The sequence below is a fragment of the Pyrgilauda ruficollis genome, unplaced genomic scaffold (genome assembly GCF_017590135.1).
Source record: "Pyrgilauda ruficollis isolate IOZ18807 unplaced genomic scaffold, ASM1759013v1 scaffold9, whole genome shotgun sequence".
NCBI classification, from domain to species: domain Eukaryota; kingdom Metazoa; phylum Chordata; class Aves; order Passeriformes; family Passeridae; genus Pyrgilauda; species Pyrgilauda ruficollis.
In genome coordinates this window covers 2,377,818-2,384,317 of record NW_024531043.1, presented here as the reverse complement: position 1 = coordinate 2,384,317, position 6,500 = coordinate 2,377,818, and positions in this window count along the sequence as shown.

The following is a 6,500-nucleotide window of genomic DNA, read 5'->3' as shown; positions in this document are numbered from 1 at the left end:
TCCTACTGTCTTAGGTGTGAGGGGATTTTCACTCTTAATAAACTTTTCTTGCAGTTCCACAATCCGCCGTTTTTCTGTGTCTCTGATGAAAACATTTAACACATTCACTCCTGGAGCACTTCAAAGAGAAGTCTCCACACTGCTCCTCCTTCTCACAGCGTCTCTGGCTTCCCATTCTTGACACACAAATTACCTAACAAAGGTGGCCTATGTGAATCACTGGGAAAATTACCTCAGCCCTACACTGTAAACTTGGGGTGTTTTGTTCCTCTACAACTACTCAAAGAAGTAAAAGCTGAACATACTATACAAAGCTAGAACCTTTATATTTACTCTTTATTCACGTTATAGCTTATTATAATCTTATTTACTTTTTTCATATGTACATCTTGCCAGTGTCCACAGCATACATCTTCTGTAAATGAGCACAAGAGAACAACTGGAGTAAAGCAGCACTTTGCAAACACTGGTGCCCAGAGCACCAAGAGCTCTGGGGTCCAGCCTGTGCATGGCTGCTCACTGGGACAGACCTGATCCCTCACAGAGCAGTGATGAGCAGCAGGAATTGCTGCCCAGTGCAGCTGACCCCAGCTGGATCTTTAACAGCCTCTTATCTACACAGTTCTCCTTGCACTCGAGAAGTTAAAGACAGGGCTCCACATCTGCCTGATGTCTTTCTAAAAGATGTTACCTCTGATCCTTTCCCTGCTAGATTTGGGAGAAGGGGAATTCACCTGTGCAGATTTACACATGTATTTCAGAGCAGATTTTGAACTTGTCCCACTAAACTTTATCTTATAACTAACAACACTATTTTACATGTCATATTTCAATAAATGGATTTGATAGGCTAAAATGTCTTTTTTGTGATTGTATCTTCTCATAAGGTTACCTTGAGGAACTGAAAAGAAAAAGTTGGCATGTGTAAACAAGCCTCCTCTGCTCTAATGTGACTCTTCACTCCATTGCAAAATATTGCTGATTTTGTAGAGTTTCTCAATCTCTACATGACTTTGATGTTTCATTTTTGACAAAATACAGTTCATTTTTTACAAATTCATTTTTTACAAATTACACACTTAAAGAATCATCATCCTGCTGTTTCTGGGAAACCTCTTCCCTTTAAACTCATAGCAGAGCTGACCACTCAGTACCAGTAAGACGAGTGGATTTTGCCTATTTACTTTCATCAAATACTGTGAAGAATTCAACTGTAGTCTCTCCAATTTCTCCCAGTTTCCAGATTCACCAAACCTCTGCATCTGGAAAATTATCATTGTGCAGTCAAGGAGGAGACCTGGAAGAGGGAAGAGAGGTAGAGTGTCATCTTCCAGCCCAAGGGAGAGGCCAAGGATGGCCTGGGAAGGCCAAGACATAGTTATGACTATGCCAACTAACAGCTGCCTCTCCCAGGAAAACCAATTTTTCTTTTTGTATGGAAATGAAGACTGAGCCTCTTTGTCTTTTTCCCTGTGTAACCTTTACAGTCTTGGTGCAACATTCAACTTTGACCATACGATACTACAAGCTCTGCACTGACCCTCCCATGTCAGAAGATGTTTAGCAGTTCACATGCTGGGATTCAGGACTTTGACCTCTATTTTTCTGTTAGTTTGTCAAAACTTTTACATTTGCCATCATTATCTGGGAGCAGAGTTTGCCTTGGCAGAAATCTCCATACATAGCCCTTCACTCTCTAGTCTTCTGCTGCCAGCATGAAGGGCTTTGTATGCTGCTTGAAGGGGGACTCAGGTATTTAAAGACCCTTACAGGCCAAGATACACTCAGGGAAATTTTAACTAGAACTTTAATTATTAATAGAATCATTATTCATTAACTTATAAAAAGACAGAATATCTTTAAATTGTCCTTTACATTGTTGGGGTCCTGCTACATCTTTGTCCAAATCTGCAATCAAGAGATCAAATTTGAATATTATGTAATATTTGGAGTACAGGCATTGCTAAGGTTGACGTGAAGACCACAGGTGTCTTTCAGAGGGTAAGAAATTTTCAGATTGTAAATCCTCAGATTTCTTTCCCAATTGCCCTCTCAGGTTACTACAGGGAGGTGGAAGAGTCTCAGCCATTGGGGTGAGTTGGTGGGGAGAGTACAGGGAGTTATGCTACTGACCAAAGGGACCAGGGCAGGCTTCGGAGCAGGAGCTTCAGCCTTGCTGCGGATGTTGTGCACCTTGGTTAGTGTATTGCACTAAGCCAATGTAATTTTTCCTCAAGCTCCAGCATGTCTTGACACACAGAGCTGCCATCTGTAGTTGCTGCTGCTCTGACAGCAAAGCTGGTTTGGGACGATGGCTGCATCAGCCATGTTTGAAGAGAAGAAAGCTGGTTGCTGGTTGAAAGACATCCCTCATAACCAGCCTCGGGAGCCTGGCAGTGAGGAGACAATCCCAAAGAGCCCCAGCATCTACACAGGCTGTAAGCCTGCTTTTCATTTGGCAGAACAAACCTGGAGATGCAAACCAAGGAGCCACCTTCGGGGAAGATGGAGACCTCTGTGTTGAAGCAGGATTCATGACAGTCCAGGGCCAGATGAAGAAAAAAGAGGTTGCAGCTTTGTGTGCAGCAAAAGAGTAGGTTTGTGGCATGAATAACATTTCAAGCATTACACTTTGCCTCCTTTTCTTTCGTGCTGTTTTCCATTGATTGAGGGAAAGCAAAGAACAGACAGAAAGTCAGGTATTTGTACTCAACAAAGAAAAGCTAAGGTATTGGCACTCAGTTTATCACTCTTCATCTCATATTTTAAAAATATAAATTTAAAGAACCCTATATGCACACCAAACTCATAATCCATTCTCACAATAGTGTCCTAAATAACCTCATTTGCCTTGGTCTCTACACTGTCCAAATTATTTTGCAACATACTCAGGGGGATGCCTCTTTGTGTTGGTGTTTGTTTGCAGAGCATTGTCTACAGTCACCAAGCTCTTACTGTAATAAATAAGAAGTGCATTTTATATTTCCCAGCTCTAAATTAGGTTTTAACTGTTGGACAAGAGTCTAAGAAAGCTTCCAAGATCTTGCAACCAAAAGCCAAATTGGATGTATTTCATACACTGTTTGTCCCCTACTTCAGTCATGTTTATTTATAACCCAGGAATATCAATTAATTCTATATGATAATCACATAACCCAATAATAGGCAATATTCAGGGACTTTATTGTCCAGATTTTCTAAGGGACATGGCTGTGAGTTCCACAGTTGGTGCTCATAATCCATTTGTCTCAGTACTCAGTCCATTTGTTGTCAGAAACTGCTACACACTAAACTTTGCACATTGTTTTTCTTTGCACACAAACAAGTTTACTTTATTGAGGGTCATGGGTCTGCTCCCACAAAAATCAAGTGTTCAGACATCTGGAAAAACAGATACTTGGAATCAGGAAATTCTGATACTCAAGAATTTCTCATTCATATTTCTCCTCCCTCTGTTATTCCTCAGAATTCAGGATGATAGTTAAACCCATAAAGTGCCCTGATTCAGGAAAGCCAAATGATCCTTCTTTTGTTACTGAAATCAGAAAAGGGAAATATGTTCCTAATTTACTCATAGGTTTATGCTAATGCTTAATTAACATTTAAGGACCTTTTGAATCAAGGTTTTTTGGTTTTCCTTTTAATTGGAAAGCATGCCAGGGAATAACTCTCACACTTTTAGCTGAGAAACTTGGCAGTACTTCATCTCAAGTCTTGAAAACACACTTCTGGCTCCAATGTAATGGCTAAACAGATTCATCCAACAAAGCCTTGAAGGGTTGGAGGGTGATCACAAGCATTCCGTGTTTTAGAAGCACAGCAGCAGGGCAGTGACAGATGACTGGAGAGGACAAACCTACATCTTGAGGACAGCAAGTATCAACAGTCCAATACTACTCTGGCACTATTTTCCTCAACCGCACTGTCCTTCCGTTTCCCACCTAAAGAATGTCTCTTTGTGGGCTGCAAGCATGAGCAAAGGGAGTGCACTTGAATGGGACATCACAGGACACACACCATTTCTCACACCACTGAAAGCCTAAAGGGACCCACAGAATGTCAGAGACTCCTCTATCTTTGCTGAATTTTTCAAGGTTAAAGGCAGAGCTGCTGCTTCCTTCTTCCTTTCCTGCTGGTTACAAAGTAATGCCTGTTGGAAATGTTTTGTGGAACCCAACCAGAACAACCTCTATTTCACAGTGACGTTGGCCCAGTGAAAGTCAACTTTTGCACAGCTCGACTCAGTGGGACACATGGCACAAACCATTGCCCAAGGGGAACTCTTCTCCATTTACTTTATTCAGTGAGGATATCCAGGCACAGTTTACTGCAAACATCAGCACTTTTTCTTTCTGTAACACTGCAGCTATGCTCAATATTAGATTAACAGTGAAACCTTCCGATTCAGTCCTTAACTCTTGAGTGCCCTTCTGGATCAAATCCAGCAGTTTTCCTAAAGACTAAACCTCATTAGTACAATTACTATAACAGCTGAAAATATTGGCAGGAGAAAACAAAAGGGAACTTTGTGTGCATCCAAAGACACCAACAGCAAACTCTGCCTGAACTCTGTATTGTTTAAAATAGGCTGGAGTATTACATTAGTGACCCCAAATGATATCTGTGGAGGGTTTTAACCCACATGGAAGATGGAAGTACTAAATATAATATATTCATAGTGTAGTGTGTGTGTGTGTGTATCTATATGTAACTACCTACACAGCTGCCATCATATGCTTTGTATGACCTCGGTGAGCCCCAGCCAGAGAGTACTGGTTCACTGCCATGCTCATTCCAGAGCTGCCTGGATCAGTTTGCTCACTGAGTCCTGTGCAGGCTGGAGCTCCCTTGGTCTCCCCAGGGCCCAGCACAGGGCAACATGAGCCACTCTGAACACACAAGGGAAGCACATCAGCTGAGGAAGCTGAGGAAGCTAAGGAGTGATTTTTGCCAGGGATCTTCACAGAGAGAAGTAACATACTCAAATCTTGAACTCTTTAATACCAAAAGCTTTAGAAAGATGTTCAGAAAAAGGAGGGCTGTTGAAATACAAATTGGAAGTCAAAAAGGGAATCAATGAGGATGAAAATGCAACACCAGCAAGTCTCTGGCTTGGACTAAATTAAGGGGAATGGCTGACAAGGAGCACAGCATCACCCACAGGGACCTTGCTGAGCTTGAACAGAAACCTCATGAAGTTTGGTACAGAGCAGGACAGAGGTCTGCACGCAGGCAGAGTAAGGTGCTCAGCACAGGCTCTCTCGTGGGCTGCTCTCCATGTTGGAGAGGGATCCAGGTAAATGGCTATTTAAATGCTGGCAACACCCACAAGCTTGACTGTGTGTTCTCTTCCAAGCCCTCTACATGCTTCTCTAGCCTCTAACACCCTGGTTCCCCACTCCACAAAGCAGGAACTACCCCCCACCAAGCAATCCCACTTCTCCCTCCCCCTGCCATCCCCACAGTCTGGGTCCCTGGTCCATGTTCTGGCCCCACGCAGTCAGTCAATGAAAGTTCTCACCATGCAGGAGATGAGGGCAAACTCTCCATGGGCTGCACATACTGAGCCCCAGGCAATGAGGATGTCATATCTGCATTAGGCTGTTCGTGCAGCTGCTACAATATTTTTCTTTTCACTTTTTACTTTTTTTTTTTTTTAAGTTCCTGGTGTTAAGGGTATATAAAAACAATAGGGACTTTTATCTTAAGAGATCATCTGAAAACAACCTCATCCTCTCAGAAAAAGGAGCAAGGATGGGAAATATTTTCTAAAAATTCCCCTAAATGAGAACTGAGGCTTTTGTGGGATTCCCAGGTAAATGACAGAGCTGTACTGCTGTGCACAGAGAGGCTTTCCAAAGTGCTTAATCACACTGCAGTTTCTGAGTCAGGAATCAAGACCAGGAACAGCATCTGGATTTCATCTCCTCTCCAAAGTGAGCAGGACTGCTGAAATAGAGCCAAACTGATTGTACTTTCCTGTGAAGTCAGCAGGCCCCACCTCTGCCTATCCCTGCAGCCCTTCCTGAGAAATGAAAGCATCCACACATCACCCCCGCTGGTGTCCTGCAGTTTCCCTGCAACCTCACTGGAATCCAGTGACATCCACCAGCATCAGAGTGCTGAAAGGGAGAGTAAGGGGGAACACGTGCAGCTGGTGCAGGAAGCATAGGAAGGGAGCGGGATGTGCCTCTGGGAAGCCACAAGCTGCTGAAGAGATTCCCTCACACTTGCCTCAGACCCTTCCCTCATGAGTCCCAGCTTAAACACAGCCCAAGAGCTCTGCACCGCTGCCCTCTCCCTGCTGCACTTCCAGCTCTTTGGGAAGGATAAATTCCTGGGAACAGAAGCCAGATAGGTAAGTGCTGCAGGTCAGTGAGGATCTCAGGGTGCCAGCCCTTACGGAAAACCAGAGCAAGCCAAGCTTCTCCACAAGGGAATGGGGGAAGAGAAGGTTCTTTACTGCCCTCATGATCCTCATCACTTCACAAGCAAAGCAA